Source organism: Hermetia illucens, chromosome 6 (assembly GCF_905115235.1).
Source record: "Hermetia illucens chromosome 6, iHerIll2.2.curated.20191125, whole genome shotgun sequence".
Lineage (NCBI taxonomy): Eukaryota > Metazoa > Arthropoda > Insecta > Diptera > Stratiomyidae > Hermetia > Hermetia illucens.
In genome coordinates this window covers 64902465-64923413 of record NC_051854.1, presented here as the reverse complement: position 1 = coordinate 64923413, position 20949 = coordinate 64902465, and the positions used below count along the sequence as shown (strand labels likewise).

Genomic DNA, 20949 nt, shown 5'->3' with positions numbered 1-20949 from the left:
CTTAAAATTAGCAACTTCATACTAGTCTACCAGCAGAGCTCATAGCTCATGACAAAGTGCTATCTCAAGGCTAAAATTTGTTTAATTATTCATTTATTGTTTTATTGTAGTAAAGTACCTTCCTGCCTCAGAGTACAGGATAAACAAACCAAACCAAGAGGGATCGCAAAAATCCGATCTTCCCCAGGAAACAAAGTGGGGATGAAACATTGTCGACGGAAAAGGTACAGCGCACACCTCTACACCTCTTCTGTCACTTCTTCCTGGCAAAGAAGATAGAATTTCAAATTCTCAGAAGCACGGTTGACACTACCTTACATTATATAGCCACAAAGACCTCTAAATCCAGAGATATCTAGAAGGGTATCTCCTAGGAGACGATAAGTCTCAATATGAACACAAAAATGACGAGCTCTTGCTATGCTAATGAAGACACAGAAAAGATAACTACTATGCAAGGTGAAATAGGGATGAGGCTTAGTAACACTTGCTCCAGAGTAAAAGGGATGTAACTTAAAACTAAAGAAATTAAGTTAAATGCACACGGTACCTAGAAGGGAACAAAGTTGAGACACCTTCCGACAAATCAAAATGAAATTGCGAGCTAGGATAGGCTATCTTCCATAGGTTCAATTGGTTGAAATCTAACGAATGTTTGGGCTCCCCACTGGACGCCATTTGTAATGATCTAGAAATTTGGGAATAACCCAACTAAAACTCTGCCTTGTAGTTAACTAAGGTCAAATCGTTTCGTTACTCTGGCCATCGTTAAGTTATCAGATCTTTACATTGCTGAGTCGCGTAAATACCTGAGTGTGCTTCTTATTATCCATTTTCAAGATACCAGTTAATTGTTTAAAATAAATTTTTTGATTACTAGGTGTTATGTCGAGGCATTACAAGTCTTTATGATTGAAATTGCAATGAGGGTAGCTAGGTTGGAAATAAAACTTACTCAAGCAGTGAACTAAAACTATCAGCATTAATTAGTGTTTGACCACTTTTATGCAATCTGTACCACTCCTTTACGCAATCTATATTGTACAAGTGGATGCTCCGGGTAGGCACGAAAAGATTGATAATATTAAGTTGGCTAAAATTTGATGATTGCAATGTCAGCTGTAGTTTAACATGAAGTGATGAGAGGTTAAACTACAGAGTCCATGCAAGACAATGGGCCGGGAGTATATGGAAAACTAGGACAAGTCCATAAAGTTCGAATCTGAAATATACTGTTTATATAAATGCCTCAGGTGTTTTTATGACAACGCGATGATTGAGTGTCAGCCTCTTAGTCCCAGTTATCATGGATATTTATGTTCGCATTTGTATTTGTCCTGCTACTAGAGATGGGTGGGTGTTTCATTTATATCACAAAAATTATATCACCCTAACGTGTAATCACATTGCCATCATCAAGCGTGGACCAAATTTCGAACACCACAGCATCACTTAACAGCATAACATTACTTAACATCACAACACCCAGTATAGAGGTGATGATGATATTACTGTTCATTCATACCTACTTAACGTTGCCATACAGTTATGCTGCAATTGTAATAAATGCAGGGAAAATATCACTCTAATGATGTGATGGTGGTGATTTAACATCACATCAACGGTGAGGATAATCAAAGGTATTGTTTGTGATATTATTTTGTAATATCACTTTTCACAAAAAATAGTGTGATATCACATCACCTACTAACCTACCTACCGGTGTAGGTTTATCACTTGCAGAGCATTTAGTGCAATAATAATGCAAATTTAGTGTTCCTGAATATTTAATAAGAAGAAACAAATATATGTGGGTGCCCTATATTCCACAGATAGCATATACAGTGTTTCTAGTCGATTTCTATAATTTGGAAACAAATTTTGCATACAACAGACAAATACAACTATTACCACCGTAATTTGGCTACGAAGCAATTTACCGCTTTTTCATTATCTTCGCTTTACATTCTACATAAAAGTATTTGATAAAATCAAATTTGACTTAAGAAAAGATGATAAACAGATACACTTCAAAGTAGTATTGATTGCAGTGACAAAATTTTCTTTCAACAAAAGCTTTCAGTGCGAATCCTTCAAACCGGATTCTGCTAACTCGTCCTAATTAAAACTAAATATCATTGACAATAACAAGTGCGAGTAAATATCACTGAGGGCGCCTGAAACCACTCCATTGCATGCTTTATCCTCAACTCACTACCTTGCATTCCTCTAACTCCTTGAGTTTTCGTTCGCTAAAATTTTCCAATTCAAAACCAATTACCCAGAGGAGAGTCAACTTTTCCTGTAATCGTTGGAAATTTCTAAAGACAAGAGCTGAAATTCTCTGCTCACTAATTACAAACTCCTTAGCAAATAGCGTCAAAAGTTCTATACAAATTACACCCAACAGATCCTTAATCTACAGCATATCTTATCCTAATTTATCTTCTTATTTCCCTTGATAAAATTTTATTAAATTCTAAAACGCTGAGTGAATGTATGTTTCGTGATATTTTGCTCTATCGCCACCATCAATGCGCTCGTCAGTCACAGAGAAAATAGGTCACGACCTACTTTCGACAAAGGATTGAATAAGTCATTTTCATTCGTCCTTGCTAGAGGACGGGTGTATTTTAACTATATAATGTACACATGTTTACTACTTGTATAGTTTACTAATATATCTGCTTGCTTCCCAGAAATTGTAAAGATAAGATAAGGACACAATTGAAGTAGTTTTTTCTAAGGATCTCAGTAAATTAGGTTCGCATAAAACTAAAATGCTATTTACTGCGAACCCGCACAGATCAGCGTGTTCATATTGGTATTGCTTGTAATATATACTTCCTCTTCCAATGGGGAGGAAAGGGTGTCATATGAAGAATAATGGCATATAGCGCAGAAACTGGGTTAATGCCATACAGGACCCAAGCCGGGTCTGTGATTTTGCGAAAAACTGCCGCCGCTGTAACTTATACCGAAACAACATTACTGCCTACTTGAACAAAATATATCCAAAGTATTCCAGAAAGTCATAAAAAGAGCGAGGTTTCAGCGAAACACAGATCAAAACGAAACAGGAATTAGGTCACTCAAAAGCTTCTCCCTGCGGTACTTGGATCACTATTCAACTAAGGGCAGAACGGCGATACAAGATATAGAACAATAGCTCTCTATGTTATATACCTTGATATGTCATATTATTATTCACGGCGTTCACTCTTCCCTGAAGGAAAACGATGCCCTACTGGCGTCCTTCTAGAAACCTTCCCAGATCCTATTTATTATATTTGCCACATAACCTTACTCAGTTTGAAACGCAAAAGGACGTAATGGTAAGAAGAGTGGGTACAACACAATTCTTGTTCTGCTCCCGATTTCGGGATGTTTGGGAAGATAACATGCGCTAAGGAAAAGAGAACGATAAGGACAGAAATGGGATAGCGGTGAGATAGCAATAGGGAGAGATTGTGTTACATTCTTGTATATAGCACTTGGAAAAGGGACTGACGTGGTTTCTGGATGACTTTCAGGAAGAAACACTCTATCAGATACTTATGTTGTATATTCGCTCTATATGTATCTTTTATATTCGTATTCCTTATATACTTCTGACCTAATTTCAAGTTTTACATTATGTATTATTGTGTTCCCGTCCAAGGATACAAAAATAACAAAAAATGGCATTTTCAGGGATAAACGAGGATGGTACCGGACCTATATATATTGAACATGTGTACATATTTTACGTGAGAATGGATTTGACTATTGCGGTTCGCAGTTATTTCTGTACATACATTTCACTTATGTGTAAACGGTTTATATTTATGCTATATCGAGTGAAAATAGGGCATATGAATTCTTCGCCCTTGTTCCTACCGCTCTGGACCTCTTTGCCATTGAATTTTCCTGATGTATACCTACTATAGGCAATGTGAGAAAGGAAACAAGTTTTGACAAAAATTTGACATTTATATGCAATCGTCCAAAGGTATATAAAAATATTAATTTAGCTTTATTTTTCCACTTTTGTTCTAAGTAGCATAATTTTAAACGAATTATACAGAAATTGTTTGTATTCATGTGCGTTTATATTGGATAAATAAAATTGATGAAACGGCAGGCCGGGTGAACCTAGACTTCACAAGTATTGTTTCATGTCCTTCAGTAAATTCCTCTGAGGGGGCAAAACATATTATGGTAATGAAATTCCCGGGTGATAGTAGGAAAAACGCATATCGGTGCTGAATTCGTTTCAATATCAACTCTTGAATGATTTATTATAAGAAAAATTTTCAGAATTGATTATTTCTTCAAATATTGTTAGGGTTTTCTAGTACGTCTTGAATGTTCTTTCAAAGAAATATTTAACGTGAAGTTAAATATAACATTATATCTCTGGGATCAAAATAAGCAAAATGCCTAGAAGGAAGATGAACTGCCAGCTAACGGTCGCCCTAAATGCTGAAAAAGTAAGAAGATAGCAATCAGAAAAGTGAACTTAATAGCAGGAGGACTAACAACTTTTTCTTGGAACCCTTCGTCCCCAACTAGAGCTCTCCTGAAAAGAAAAGTGAAAATTTCGTATGAAAAATAATGATGGTTTTTCCCGTACCAGACTTTTTTGCCGGAAATGGATTTAATACTAAATGATCCAAAAAGTGGCTTAAAGTTTCATCCAGCTCAGAGGCAACTGTTCAATCACTGTCTCACATCTACCGTGGGAGCAGCAAAATGGCAGAAACTTACATCAAGTGACATAATCAGACCTCCAGTACCATTCTTACTCCTTATATGTCCTTTACTTGTGGTGCTGCTTCTTTGTCCGTCGGACATTGGTAATAACCTCTAGTACTTCGGGTTGTGTGCATTCATGCATGAATATATTTCAATCTCATCCAATGCCCGGTGACGACGAAGAGAAGGGTAATGTTTATATTTGTCAACCCAACTATATATGTATATGTATCGTATACCTTCTGTACAAAAAGTTCCCTGAAACGGCAATTTAAAATAACCTTTCAAAAGGAATCGGTAACATTTTTTCCCTTAGGTTGGTAGAAATTTCCTTAGTTACCAAAAAAAAAATAAGCGTGATCTGTCTTGTATGCTTACAGTAGCTGTCAGTGCCAGTCTACCTCTAAAATGCACTGCAAATTTTTCTGTGGATATAAAAGTTGTTTTAGTGTCGAGAGTTGGCTCGGGTTTAGCATTGATGAAATGACGGGTCGTGGAATTTTAACCAAAGTGTTGGGTATGAGACCCGTCACAGCAATTTTTGTCCCGAAAGAGCTCAATTTTTTGCAAAAAGAGAGGAGAAATGTCGCTGAAGACCTGATTTGCCGTGGACCAGACCTCATGAAACGTATCATTATAGCTCCATGCGACTTTTTTCTCTTTCCCAAACTGAAATTAGTACTCCGTGGAAGACGTTTTGCGTCAATCGAAGAGATTAAACAGAATTGACAGCGTAAATTGAAGGCCATACCTTCTTCGGCCTATGATTATTTCAAATACTCTACCATTTTCTTAATATTCCTCTGGGAGTTATCGAAGAACTCCTTAGGCCCTTGCATTCGGTTATGGATCTATTAACATAGATTCAAATCAAATGATCGATCTCTGACCTACTCCCTGATGTCCCGTAAGGTGGTATGTGTCAATGACCCTACGCGAACAGTAAATTTAGGTATCCAGTAATTAATAATCTGGGTCACACACTCAGAAAAGGGTGGCAGTCCGTTACGAAACCTAAGATTTATCGAAAGAGCTAACGTAGTTACCTCTAGAAAAGAAGGGGTACACATAGGTCAACGTAGGAGAAATATTGCTCGTCCTCTAACATTTCTTTTACAAATAGGTTCAATCTGGATTTTATAATACTGGACTCCTACTCAGTAATTTGAGAATCCTGCTGCCGCTGCTTGGAGTGATCTGAGTCCTGGAACGACGGCAGATCCTAACGTTTTCGTAAATGCCTTCACATTCGCTGCAACCTTCTTCTCCATGGTATGTGTAGTCAGTGAATTATTTGCCATTGGGCATTTTATGGAAATCGATCAAATCGTAAAACTAATGGACTAGGGAAAAGTTCTTCCGTAGAAAACTACCGGTGAGTAATATAATTATTATGCGATAGTATTTCCGCTAACGTCAGTGATGTATCTGGTTAACTCTAATCGATTATAATACGCAAACCATGCCTACGTATCACTCTTGCCTGTTTGCTGAAAGTGTTTCAATAATGTTCAGGACTTGCACTCCTGGTATTGTACACAATGTTTTTCTAGAACGGCCTTATCGTGAGTCATCCCGAGATAGTAGATTTTTAATATATGAACTATCCATTGCTACCTCCGCCTTCTATACAGTTCTTCATTTGTCGATGAGAGTACCCCGATGACAGATGTTGACAAATACTCCAGGCTTTTCAAGTAAAAGCAATCTAAACCTATGGAATCCAGGTCTTCGTGATTATCAAAGACCGCAATCTTTTAAGGAATGGAGTCAAAACTTGTAACTTGGTATGTCAAAAATTTTAATATTAATCATGGCCTGGAAGTTCCACTCAACAAAGACTGAAAAGTAAATATAAAGAAAAAACTTGCTGTCCACACAAATTCACTGGGATTGCCACCGCAACTCCAAGTAAAGGCAAAAAAAAATTTTTTCGTGGAGCGCAAAGGAAGAATTCCTTACGACCACAAAAGCAGAATTTCCGCCGCCTAGGTCACTTATGTAGAAGGTTATAGTCTTCAGACGAAGGGGCGGTCTGCCGACCGCGGAATCCAACCTGGTATCGCTCGTCGCATTACCACTTTTTTCCAATATTCTATTTTATTTAGTGGTTGAGGGAGTCCTGAGTCCGGCATCCATTTGATGGTTGACAGGACTAATTTGGGAAATACTTTCTCGCACTATATTTGGCTCGCTTCGGTTTCGTTCAGGGCAAAGGCTACTCATCAGATGCTGCCCCACCTCCACACTCTGGGAGCAGCAACTTTCCATATTTTGTTCTGAATAAAAAGGCGTTCTTTGTTCCAGTTTAAAAATTCAAAGTAACAAGCAGTGGCATGTAACTCTCAGCGAAAATAGAACCTTCAACTTTTCAAACCAGAGGTATTCTACGATTTAAGGTTAGAGGGCGTTGTATTTACTCTTTTCTCCCGTTTAGGTTAGCCTCGCTTGTTTTTTAAGGTTTTGTGTAAAACAAAATTTTATTAAAATCGGTTTACACGCGTCGAATTTAAGGGGGTCCCCATACATACAAAAGGGGGGTGTACATTTTTTTTTCATCAAATATAGTCAAGTGGGGTGTCACATTAAAGGTCTCGGTCAGTAATTTTCGAAGCCGGTCTTAGTTTTGACATCTGTTGGAAAGGTGGGGAGTGCGGTGGTTAAAACTGATTATTTCTTTAAGGGGGACATTCTCAGAAACTACACAACCGAAAAATCTCAAAAAAAATAGGAGGTTGCCACTGTATAGTGCCTGGACTCCGAAATACCTTCCATACTGACATCTGTACAAATAGAGTTAATAATAGTATATTACTATAATTTTTAGTAATTGGCTGTAAAACCCCCCTTAGGTTCACGCTACCACCACGAAGCAGTAATATACGGTATAACATAGAGCATAATTTCACCAAGTTTGGTGGAAATCGCACTATTAGTAACAAAGTTATAATACGTCAAAAATGTCGCTTCTTTGCAAATTCAAGACTATGAATGTCAATTTCATCCGAAAGTGGATATTCTCACATATTATATGCATATATTACGTGCTACGTACTAACGGGACAAATGCACACTCAAATCTCTTTATATAAGAAATGCACAAAACCTTTCGTACCTGAAGCGTCCAGCTTCCGGTTTCCTGGCTTGTTTTTTAAGGTTTTCAGTTTTGATTATCAGTAAATCAACTATCGCCGTCTTGCCTTTTAGATAGATTTTTCCGCCTTTTAAGGGGCTTTGATCTTGGTTCTTACCTTCGAATATACTTTTATGATTAAAATCCTCTAAAAGTCCTTTCACTCTTATTTCTGAAAAATAATCAATTCAGCTTGGGTCTAATTCTCGTTAATTTCAAGCACATATTTTATGCAGTATTCGATTATAAGAAACCATGAGCAAGTTTTCCAATTTCATTGCTGGCATCTAACTTTTTTTTTGAAATTTGATATAACAAGCTTTAGTCAGTTTTCTGTTGACCCGTTTGTGAGCATTGTCTTCTCCCTTGAAACTCCGCTTCAGTTTTATTTGTGTCACCATTGATGCTCTACAGGTGGGAAACCTACAGCATCGGATGAGTAGGAAGAGAAACGGCCAAGGTGTAACCAGAACCTGAGCCCGGGTCATGAGATCAAGAGGTTAACGCTCAGGCACCTCTCGCATTGCACCCTTAAAACATAAACATTTATAATTAAGACAAATGGTACTTTCTTCGATCTAACTTGAAATCTTAGGAAAAGAATAGATATATTTGCCACTTTAGACATTCGAAATGTCAAATAACATCTAATGTTTGACATTATACCTTTTATTTTTATTCAATTTTCAAATTGGAATTAAACTTGTTTGCTTCAGCACAAAGAGGCTATCCCTAAATGGTATTTTACTTAAACATTCGAATAAATTTCCAAATTGGTATTTTTTATTTCCCCTTAACCTGAATAGCAAACAACCGTAAATATCGCGTGCTTCCTATTCCTTTGACTTGTCCAGATCGATGAGAGAATTCTATACTCTGGAAATTCTTTAGTAATTCGCCTGTTATACACCGAATGGAAAAAAAGCTGGGTCGTCCTTCAAATGCGACCAAGCAAAGCCCTAGACACTACTAACCTAGTTTTCATTGGCCTAGATTTTTGCTTACCTAGTGAAGTGCTATCTAAGGTATATGAGAGAAAGATACATAAGGGAAGGCGAATATCGAAAGTAAGTAGCCTTTGGAAAATTTAAGCCAACTGTAGAGCCAATTAGCTCTTTGGAATGAAATTCACAAAAAGGACGAGTTCGTTAAGTTTTCCATTCAACGTTCCTTCACTTGCCCAGAGTCCTTTTCATGACAATCCTATTTGATTTGAACGCCGTGTTGCATTTCGCCCACTCTCAGCTCTTAACGGCTCCCGACACCTTCATTGTCTCATTGCTGCTCACATAATACTGTGTACATATATGCATTGAATCCAATTCCAAGTAAATATAAGAAATGCATATAAAGTAGAATCCATAATCGGAGGCAAGGGATGGGGTGGTTCCGGGTACTCGTTATTATTTAATATAGCGTGAATGCACGCCTGAAGTAAATAGGTCGTGTCCCAATAACCCAGATACGGCTGGGTCGAATCTAATCCAAGCAGAGTCCCTTCTTGCGCATTGTTTCGGACCGAGAGGGGCATGGCAGGCGAAAATGGCAGAATTTCAGATAGTAATGCTGGCATGAATGCATAGCGTGGAATGCACTCGGCTCGAATGGGAACAAGTGCATTCGAGTGCCGCCAGTGTGTCAGTGCCGGTCGGACAGCCTTCAAAGCCATTTAGAATATTGTGATTTGGGTTTCTGGGTCATATTTGGATAGTCAAAAGCGATTGGCGGTAGTAAATACGAGTTCGTGCCAGAAGCGATCTATTAATGACGGTTAAAGGTATATTCGCATAGGAAGCGATGCGGTAACGATAAAGTTTACTGAGTTCGGTGTAATTACGTGTGCTTTTGTTTACAACACCGCACCCTTGGTCTCGCGTGCCCTATCCTCATTTCACGTGCGCCCTAGCCCCATCTTAAGCTCCCCGGTGAATTGACTTATATTTCAGTGCCGCCGACTGCGACCGGGTGGAAACTAGGTCAAATATGTAAAGCGCATCATCCGTTCAAAAAAGCTGCTCGTAATATCATCCCCTTGGATCCCCATATCCATCACTCGGGCTCCCTGTTATTAGTTCTTCCCTAGCCGGGTAGCAATTGCCGGGACGCAATCCGTGTCTCATTCTCATTCGCATTCGGGATCCGAGCGGAAGTTGGGAGGCGAAGGCTCTGAGTTTCTGTTTGCCGTCCCACAATCCGGTAGTGTGTGAAGGTCGAAGTGAGATAGCAAGCAAACAATCATCAAACCACCCTTTCGGGAAACCTTTATTGCGAGCGCGAGTATTGGAGTGGTAGTGTTTGGGGTGGTTAGTGAGTGCGAGTATAGTGTAGTGTGTAGTAGAGGTGCGCGCGTGGGGCCCAGGCAGGACTGGAGCCGGCCGGTGAAACTTCCATATCGTCATCATAGTAGTCGTTATCATACCGCTTCGTTGTCCCTCCCCCCCTTGGTTGTCGTCACGCTCACGCTCAATTGCGCTGCTTCGTCATCATCATTGCCATCAACAAGGAAACATGGCCTTGTCCGAGTTGCCAGTTGCACGGAGTATCCATTTTGGCGGGCGGATTGGGGAGTCAGCATTTCGCGATGTAATCGGAGCTGTTAGTAGTAGTCGTCGCCGTCGAAAGGTACGAATATTCTTTCTTCTGCTCCACACGGTTCATCACTCATATTTGCTCACCCCCAGTTGAATTTGTGTCTAATTATGGAACTTTTTTTCTATCTTGTCTCGTCATTAGATTTGATTAGGGACGCAATGTGCGTTTTTTGCCGTGTAAATAGGCATTGTTAGTATTAACGGAATAGCAAGGTGAGTCTTATCTGTGGAGTAAATTACACTTTATCACGATCAAGGGTCTATGACTTCCGTTGTTTAGACGAAATACATTCATTTACTTTTGTATTCGGTGAATATTTTTGGGTCTATTACTACCAAAAATATATATCGCGACATTCAAGGGAGTATAATGTTAATTAAATGATTTTAATACAATTTTTTGATACAGAAGGGGATATGTATATTATTGGGGGTGGGTTGAGTTGGAAGTAAATTCACTCATCAAGATAATCTGTACACTTTTTCTAATAGGGCTCTTTGGTTTGTTGCAAGTTTACACAATTAGGCTCTTTTTTTCACATCAGAAGAATTTATTTGCATCAATCAAAATATGAGCCAAGAAACCAACCGTAACAACAATGGGTTATTACATTAAATTATGATTTGGGAAACTCTCGATTTCACCAGAACGAGCACGATCCAAATAAGCCTAGCCCTGTATCGCACGGGGCAAAGACTGAAGAAAAAGAACAGTGAGACCAATTCCCTAAGTTCTCAATGGGGTCAATGGCATTTTTGAAAGACGAGAGAGTCCTTGTGCAAATATCTACAGCCGATCTAGCGGTTGTTCGCACAAATGAATCCATAACTGGTCCCTCCGAAATGGACTGATAGTGGACGCTAGGAAAATTATACTAAATTGGTAACTTAGAGCATAGAGTAGTGCATCGGCATGCTTTCTGCCTACTCTATAAGGGTAGGAATCCAATTAATATAAACAATATAATTTTTGGAAGTGCACTGTGACTTCAAAGTGACGACGAAACACCACATCCATAAATAATGTCAGAAGTCCTTTTTTTGTTAAGGAGGTGAAAATCTTCAAAACACACTCGCCTGGACATGCCAGTGTCTGCGGTTTTTACGCACTAAAACCTACCGCACATCACTTACCTCATTGAACCACCATAGGTACCACCACCACCACTGGTACTTTACGAATCAGAGGCAGCTCTAGCTTGGTCCCTTTGTTCTCAGTGCTCGTAACCCCGCTTTCTGACTTTTCTTCGTTTTTCATTGCGATCATAGACTTGATCACATCACAATCCTCCTGGCCTCTTATCATTCTCCGAACAAAATTTTACGGCGATAGCATTTCTTTCACGTACTTGGGTCCTCGAGCACTTCATCATAGTTTGGACAATCCCTTTCGGTGCTCTAGAAATAAAGGAGGGATAAATTTTTGAATCGACCAAGATATTAGTCAACATTTTTTTTAGTCAATGCAGCGTCATCTGAAACAGTTCCGAAGGCAGATTGTTCTGGTGCTATAGTACTGCAATTGATGAGGCTTGATTGCCTTCACCACAACAGATTCACTGGACGTAGACACCCTTTATAAAGCTCATTATGACGTATGCGCGCTTCGTCAGGTAGCTAAGGCTAAATTTTGTCAGAAGCAGAAGGTACTAGCGAAGGTCCAATCACTTAGCTGCCTAAGCATTGATGACGCAGTGAAACAACGCTGGCCACAGCATTTGAAGTTATCCGCCATTGACTTGTAGGTGGAAGGGAAAGTAATTAGTGGCGCATACAGGCCAGATGCCATTGCCACGTGAAAAGATAACCAATCACGGCCATAAGTAAATTTTAAAATTTCTGGATAAGACTCCAGTGCCCGTGATGCCGTATCATATTTGTTTTTGTTCGCTCTATGAGAATCACCAAAAAGTAAGAAAGGTCGTTTTAACAGCTATGGCTTTCTTGAGATTACAGACATAATATTGTAGTTTTGACGGACACGTCAGTTTTCAAGCGGGGCGAGCCTAAGTTGTATTCTCGGAAAACATCACTACGCAACTGATTCCTCCGAAAAATTAAAGCTATATTTATTAACAACGATTTACACCACTTTACTGGCCGCAGAAAAATGTCGGCAGTAGGCCTGACAAGAGGGAGTGGAAACCGCGAGATTCCCCGTGGCGCGAAACTTTCTCCGAGGGCCCGAAGTAAAAATTTCATTGAAAAAAGGGATAGTGATTTTTCCGCATAATGTCCACTCAGGCCAAATTAACTCGCCAGGGATCTGCCTCAACAATGATGGAATCAGATGCAGCCTTTGCCCTCAACTCATCACAAGAAACAATAGAAATCTTAACTATAGACATTCTCATGGTTATATTAGGTAATATCGCATTTGTAGCTATTCAAAATCATGCAGTTGCAATTCCTATCTTTTTAGACGGCTGAAGTCTTCGCTCCATTCTCTATAACTTGTGGTAAAGTTATATGATACGGAATCGAATTTGTAGCAGATAAAAGTATGGCAAATATATGTATATATATCCTAGTATCATCATCATCATCATCAACGGCGCAACAACCAGTATCCGGTCTAGGCCTGCCCATCGCTCCATCTCAGGCGGGGTCTGCCTCGACTTCCTTTTCTACCTTTGATATTGTCCTTAGAGACTTTCCGGGTTGGATCATCCTCATCCATACGGATTAAGTGACCCGCCCGCCATAACCTATTGAGCCGGATTTTATCCACAACCGGACGGTCATGGTATTTCGTCGTTATGTACGCTACGGAATCATCCATCCTCATGTAGGAGGCCAAAAATTCTTCGGAGGATTCTTCTCTCGAACGCGGCCAAGTGTTTCCAATTTTTCTTGGTAAGAACTCAAGTCTCCGAAGAATACATGAGGATTGCCAAGATCATAGTCTTGTACAGTAAGAGCTTAGACCTAGGATGAGACGTTCCGAGCAGAACAGCTTTTGTAAACTGAAATAGGCTCTGTTGGCTACTAACAACCGTGTGCGGATTTCATCATCGTAGCTGTTATCGGTTGTGATTTTCGACCCCTGATAGGAGAAATTATCAACGGTCTCAAAGTTGTGATCTCCTATCCTTATTCTTCTCGTTTGACCAGTGCGGTTTGATGTTTTGGTTGGTAGGTTTTCGGTGCTGACGTTGCCACCATATACTTTGTCTTGCCTTCATTGATGTGTAGCCCAAGATTTCGCGCCGATCGCCGCCTGCCCGATCTGGATGAAGACAGTTTGTACGTCTCGGGTCGTTCTTCCAATGATGTCGATCTCGTTAGCATAGGCCAGTAGTTGGGTGGACTTAAAGAGGATCATACCTCTTGCATTTACCTCAGCATCACGGATCACTTTCTCGAAGGCCAGGTTAAAGAGGACGCATGATAAGGCATCCCCTTGTCGTAGACCGTTGTTGATGTTGCAGGAGCATCATTCTATTTAAGTTATTATTAAGAGCAGTTGAAAGAGCACTGGTGGCGGATAAGCCCTGCTTTTCAGCGGTTGCGTATTGATTTTCATTGGATACTTACTCCTTTATACCTCAATATTTCGGTGTACTACGAAAAGGCGTAACATCTCCATATGCCAGCTCAGAAGATAAAACCGCTAACTTGTTTTATTGTGGGAATGAGAACTGCTTTTATTTTAAGATATATACAGATTTTTCTACTGAAAATCAGCTTCGGCGACATTCTAATGCTTTTCCCTTATAAAACAATTGTTTGTCCATAATTCCGAGGATTTAGAGCTTGAAAATTCAGTTGGTTAAACATCAGCGTCTCGATCTTGTTACCCGGCATTTAGGATGTGCTACTAAGGAGTGAACAACCGCTCTGCAGTTTGCAAGGTTTCGAAAGAGCTTAGAGATGTTCGCTGTAAATAAGAAAAACACCATCGCAAAAGGGTTTTCGTCATGTTATTCGGTTATTCTGGCTTAAGATAATAACTAGTGAAGAATACAGTTAGCATACAATCCTGATACTCGTGTATGTGTTGGTTAGGAGGCGGAGGTTGCAGTGGATAGGTCACACATGAAGGTAGGGCAACAACTCCATTGTCGGCTATATCATGCAATGGAACCCATTCAGGCTGGATTATGGAATCGAACTTACAAATCTAGTTGCGAGAAGTTGGTGATGGACAAGTTTGACTGGCTGTTTGAATTGAATATTGGTTGGTGAAGATATTAGTGAAATAATTCATCATTTGATTTGAAGTATATGAAATATAGAGTGGCTTCAAACATGAATTTACTAGGGCGTTTACTTTTCGGGGAGTATGTTTTGACTAAGGATGGCACCAGGATTAGCAACTTTGTCTGTTTCTGGGTACACATAGTACTTAAATTAATCGCAATATCGGACCGGCGATTTTGGTGATGGTTATTTCACACGATGGAGTTCCGCTCTCGGATTTAGATACTGAGATTCATGATTTGGATCTTTTAGAAGTAACACTACTATCGCATGAAATTCGTTTTCCATACTACGACCGAGAATTTTATTCTGCTATTACAATTATACAATATTTAAAAAACTTAGTTTTTAATGAAATTAGCTATTTTGGAGTGTTATGCGAGCCAGTCTTTCAAATGAAAAAAAAAACCAAGCCAAAATACCAGAAATTGGACCTTCGAGTATTAAGGTTTTGTGTTCATTTTATGTGAGAAACTTTCAGCACACATTTTTCCATTCGTATATATGTATATTAATATTCAGATTCAGATTTTTTTCAAACTACAAGATATACGTCAATACAGATTATCACAGACATTAATATGTAAATCAAAGAAACATTACCTATCATCGAATACTGTGCATGTACATGCGCGTATATAAATTGATCGTACACATATTTCCGATTTACTTCGTTCGTAAAATCATACATATGTACATATACAGTATGTATATTGAACACTGGTGGTTTAATGTACAAATATATCTATCTCAATTAGATACTACCCGCAAGCTTCATTACCGCATCCATACAAATACATACATATGTCCATCAAAGATTGAAAAACTAAAATGAAATGTTTCCCTACGACCCCTCATTCATATGAGCGCACTTTGATATAATGACGCCATACACGCAGAACGCACAAAATTCACATAAAAAAGTTTCACCTTCTATAACTTTATTAATAATGGTTGGGCTTCCTTCCCAAAGTTATGCTTTATGTTATCCTTTATACCAGTTCTACTATAAACTTATGGGGGATTTCCGGCTAACTTTCTAAAATATGCTAATATACTACTATTAAGTTTATTTGCGCAGATTTCGGAACGGGATGTATTTTGAGGTGTCCGGATAGCTGAGTGGTTAGAGCGCAAGGCTGTCGTACGGAAGGTCGCGGTTCAAATCTCACTGGTGGCAGTGGAATTTGTATCGTGATTTGACGTCGGATACCAGTCGACTCAGCTGTGAATGAGTACCTGAGTCAAATCAGGGTAATAATCTCGGGCGAGCGCAATGCTGACCACATTGTCTCCCACAGTCTACTGTGGTGTACCGTTACGGTCTTGAATGAAGTGCTCTAACACACTTCAAGGCCCTGATTCAACATGGATTGTTGCGCCAACGATTATTATATTTCCGAGTTATCACAATCTCGGCAGATGCCGGATTTTACCTAATACTAGCACTAAGTGTCAAGCATTTAGGCTCGGACGATCCTACCTACTTAAAAACTAAAGGGGCACTGGTGGTGGTGGCCGGTGGTAGGTCAGTGGGAGAATCCGTCGAGTACTCCCCGCAACATCGAGCACGTATGCAGAATGGTGTACTTCTGCATGGTTTGAACCAGACTGTGCGAAAGTCCCAGGACATCAAGGGAAGCCGTCAGGGATTTAGGTACAATACCTGTAGCTGACAATATTATGGGAACTACGACCACCCGCTCGAGACGCCAAATTTCTTTGATTTCACGAGCCAATGGCTCATAGTTCACCTTCTTCTCCACGTATTTCCGTTCAATGTTGCTATTATGGGGGATAGCAACATCAATAATATACGCGGAGCGACCCGTCTTGTCAACTAGCAGTACGTCAGGCTTGTTGTGTGCGGTATGGCGATCAGTCAGAACTTGCCGGTCCCAATACATGCTGCAAGCAGAACTATCAAGTACTGCTTGCGGCTCATATCGGTAAACCGGACATGTTCCCATGATCAGCCCATGCTTATATGCAAGGTTTTGATGGATAACCTTACATACAGCATTATGCCTGGTGATGTATTGCACCGGTGCCATAACAGTACAGCCAGAAATGAGATGGTCCAACGTCTCTAACGCCGAACCACACATTCTGCACTGGTCGTTCTCCACCCGTTCTTTCATGATGAGCTTTTTATAAGCTCGGGTGGCAACCACGCCATCCTGAATGGCACACATAAACCCCTCCGTCTCAGCAAAGAGCTCCCCAGCACACAGCCATCTGTTCGACAGATGCAAATCGACAAATGGCTGCCAAAGACAATTCACATGTTTACCGTGCATTGCCTTCGACTTCCATTCATCGATCCGCTCTTGGTCCGACTTCACCCCACTCAGAGGATTGAAAGATCGATCCTTCAAGTTAAGTGGAGTCAGTCCACAGTCTGCCTTACAGACAGCCGCATGCAAGGGACTCGCCTGCTCTTTGCTGTAAAAATAAGCGCGCAGCGAGTCGACTTGGCGATGATGTTGTGCGCCACGTCAACCACGCCTCTACCTCCGATGTCACGAGGCAGGTTCATCCGCTCCACGGCAGACTTTGGGTGATGCATTCGGAATTTGGACATAGTTGTCCGTATCCGCCGCTGGACGTTTTCCAGATCGGTCTTCGTCCACGGCAATATTCCGAATGCATAAGCCAGTGAAGGGATAGCGAATACATTCAACGCGCTTATTTTATTCTTCCCCGAGAGATGCGATTTCAGCACCAGCTTTACACGTCGCAGGAATTTGGACAGCAGAGCTTCTTTCAGATCACCAACTCGAGCATGGGTTCCTTGCAGAATTCCTAGGTACTTGTAGAAGTCTGTCTCGGTCATAGCTTCGATGTGGAGGTCACCAATGCTATGTCCGGCATGTGGCTCGTGATGACCTTTGCGGATGGCTTGGATTCGACATTTGTCTAATCCAAACTCCATCCGAATATCACTGCTGAACATGTCTATTATTCGCAACAGACTTCTAAGATGGTCGTCAGTACCAGCATACAACTTGATGTCATCTAAGTACATCAAGTGTGTCAGTTCGCACTTAGCACGTAGGCCATACTTTATTGCAAAACCATGCCCTCTAGCATCATTCAGTAGCCATGAAAGGGGGTTCAGTGCCATACAAAACCAAAGGGGACTCAATGAATCCCCCTGGAAGATGCCCCGCCGTATACGGATGGGCTCTGAGGTATTAGCACCCTCAGATGTACGGACTGATAAGGTGGTATGCCACCCTTCCATGACTGTCGCCAAAAACTTTATTAGTTTCGGATCAATGCGATACAGATGTAGGATGTCGATTAGCCAGGTGTGCGGAACGCTATCAAAAGCCTTGGCATAATCGATATAGCAACTGAAGAGGTTTCTCTGGCCTCTAGTTGCTTGTCCTACAGCTACCGAGTCGATAATGAGTTGCTCTTTGCAACCCCTTGACCCAACTCGGCAGCCCTTTTGCTCCTCGGAAAGAATGTTGTTGGTCTCGAGGTGCGCATTGATCCTTCCACTAATAATGGACGTGATGAATTTGTAGAGGGTTGGTAAGCAAGTGATCGGTCTTGTGTCTGCGGGGTCCTGCACCGTGTCCTTCTTAGGGATAAGGTAGGTAATCCCCGCAGTGAGGAAAGGTGGAAATTCCTCCGGCCGACTCATGACCTCATTTATACTGCGTGCCAACCGACTGTGTACGCTGGTAAATTTCTTATACCAGAAATTCTGCACCCGATCCAGACCTGGGCCCCTCCAGTTCTTCGAGCTGTTTATGGCTCGTCGAACTTCCTCTTCCGTAACATCCGCGAAATTCATGCCAGGTGTATTGGCATGGCGGGTGCCTTCGGCGGTGATCCACTCAGCATGCTCAGCATGCTGGGCAGGTAACCCCCAAAGTCCACCCCAATACTCTTTCGCTTCCGTCACCGAGAACTGTATTGTCTGGGCGCTCTGTTGGGATTCGTTGAGAGATCTGAAAAAGCTCCGCTGGTTCCTCGCGTATGTTGCATTCTGGACACGTCTGGAATAACTTTCGCCATACCGTCGTAACCGACTGCATATGACAGAAAGTTTCTGTTTTAGTGTGTCCAGAATTTCAACAACGGGTGTCTCACAGGGGATGGCATAGTTCCGGTAAACCCTCTGCACTTTATTTCTCACCCGTCGGCTGGCACTGCCAGTGCTGATCTGAATCAGTTTAGCAATATCCTGCCTTAGTGAGTCCCGCCGACGTTCCAGACGAATTTTCCATGGTGGATCTCTTTTGTCACTCAAACCAATAACGCGAAAGCGAATCTTCTGACCGTGCAATCTAATAACCGCAACTGCACCACAATACACAAGTGATTGTAGTTGCAGCAGCGACATATCAGCACACAGTCGAGATGCAATCTCATCATTGATTTGAGATAGAATTCCCGGAGTTGCTGGAGATGCATAGAGCCTGGGAATACCTGGTCTATGCAAAGGATCCATATCCGAGAATTCCATACACGCTCTTTGGAATTCGTCCCGAACCTCAGCGGAAACCTCATCTGGACGGTGGAGAAGAGTGCTTCGGCGAGTACTGAACCTGTTGCCTGCAGTGCGGCGTGGTGTTGTTGATGCCGCCGCCTCTGCCCCCATCGACTCTCGGTCACCAGTTTCCCCGATGACTTCAAGTCGAACACGCTCCCTGATGGTGGCTGGGATTGTGTCGCTGCGAGTAATAAAGCGGTACTGGTCTGCGATTCGCTGCACAGTCACGTGCGCGAATTGCGGGAAACGCTCGACGAATCTCTGGTGCAACAAGGGGCGGTAAGATGTTATACCCGCCCCCGCGGTTATTTCGTAGTAGGAGCGGATGATGAAGAGGTTCATTTCTTCAGTCCATTTCATCCGCTTCCTACGCGAACCTGCTGAAGTGGTCGCCACAGATTGTGGCGAAACAGCTGCAGCAGGCGGAGCTGTGCTCCTGGTCGTCGTGGCGCCTAGACGTCGAACCGCCCCACGACTAGCGGTTTCGACGCCGTGCTGTCCATTACGAGAGCCCGACCCAGTCACCAAGTCAGACGACTCCCGCCGGTTATCCGTACCGGACCTCAAACTTCTCCTTCTTCTCATTGTTGGTGGTGCATTTTATCCCTAGCTGCCAGGTGTTGAGATAGCTTCCTTAGTGAGTAATCTGCAAGACTGCAAAGTTCCTGCACTTTCCTCACCTACCCCCTGAGACGCTGCGGTGGTGTACAGCCATTCAGACTGAAACTATCTATCCCTCCTCCTTTCACAACCGGGCTTGGGACCGGCTTCGGCGGAGTTATTATTATTATGTATTTTGAGGCCTAGATTTCCTTTAGATACACCACTGTGATTTTCTTTAGGGTGAAACGTAGAGGAGTGAGGGTCCAAAATATGAGCCCCAAAAATTATAACGGGTCTGATTCTCAGAAGCTATTCAACCGAAAAGGATAGGTTCTGGGAACGAGACCTGTTACACTTTTTGAGCGTCATATTTTGAGCCCTCACTCCCCCCTACGTTTCACCCGATTACAAATATAAGACCAGTTTCACAAAAGTACTAATTGAGCCCTTTCATTTGATACGGGGAGCCTCCCCTTAAACTCAACACAAAATTGCGCCACTTGCTATATGTAAAGGGATTCACAGACCTCACTTTCCCACCAAATTTCGTGACAATCGGTTTAGTCGTTTCCGAGAAAATCGCGTGTGCTCGACAGACAGACAACGAATCGATTCTATTATAATAAGGTTTTGTTTCACACAAAAAAAAAACAATTTTCTTTATTTAAACAAACACGGTATTTCGGGAATCAGTTGTTTCCTTCCTCAGCATTTGTTTTCTTATTTCCAGACAGAAATGAACACTGAGGAAAGGAACGACTGATCCCCGAAATACTGTGATTGTTCATATAAAGAAAATTGTAGTCAAAAAACGGGAAATCCTCCGAGTAGGCATTAAATTACTCACTAAATCAAATTAATTGATAATTAAATTTATATGCCAAACTTTTGCTGTTTGTTTCTAGCCATCTGCAGAAAAAGTTTCAATAAAATTTTGTTTAAGTGCATTTTTGTGTGAATTATTTTTCCCCCAATTTTTACTTCAATTAGTAACGAACTTGTCCAGATCCATTAACATAACACGAACTGTCCCAATTCCAAACTAACTGTCCACCTCAATCGAAAGCTTATCTCACTAAATACTCTTGTCCTCAGGATTTTCCGCTGAATTAAATTTGACCCACTTTATAGTTATTTCGAACCAGCATCCCCAGTACAAACTTTATCCATTC

The 20949-nt window shown here is 41.3% G+C and overlaps 1 protein-coding gene across 2 annotated transcripts in view; it reads left to right on the top strand.

Annotated features, from left to right (window-relative positions):
- The window catches only part of LOC119660612 (zinc finger protein 704), a 473444-nt gene that overhangs the window by 412637 nt on the left and 39858 nt on the right, over window positions 1–20949 (top strand). The window lies entirely within an intron of this gene.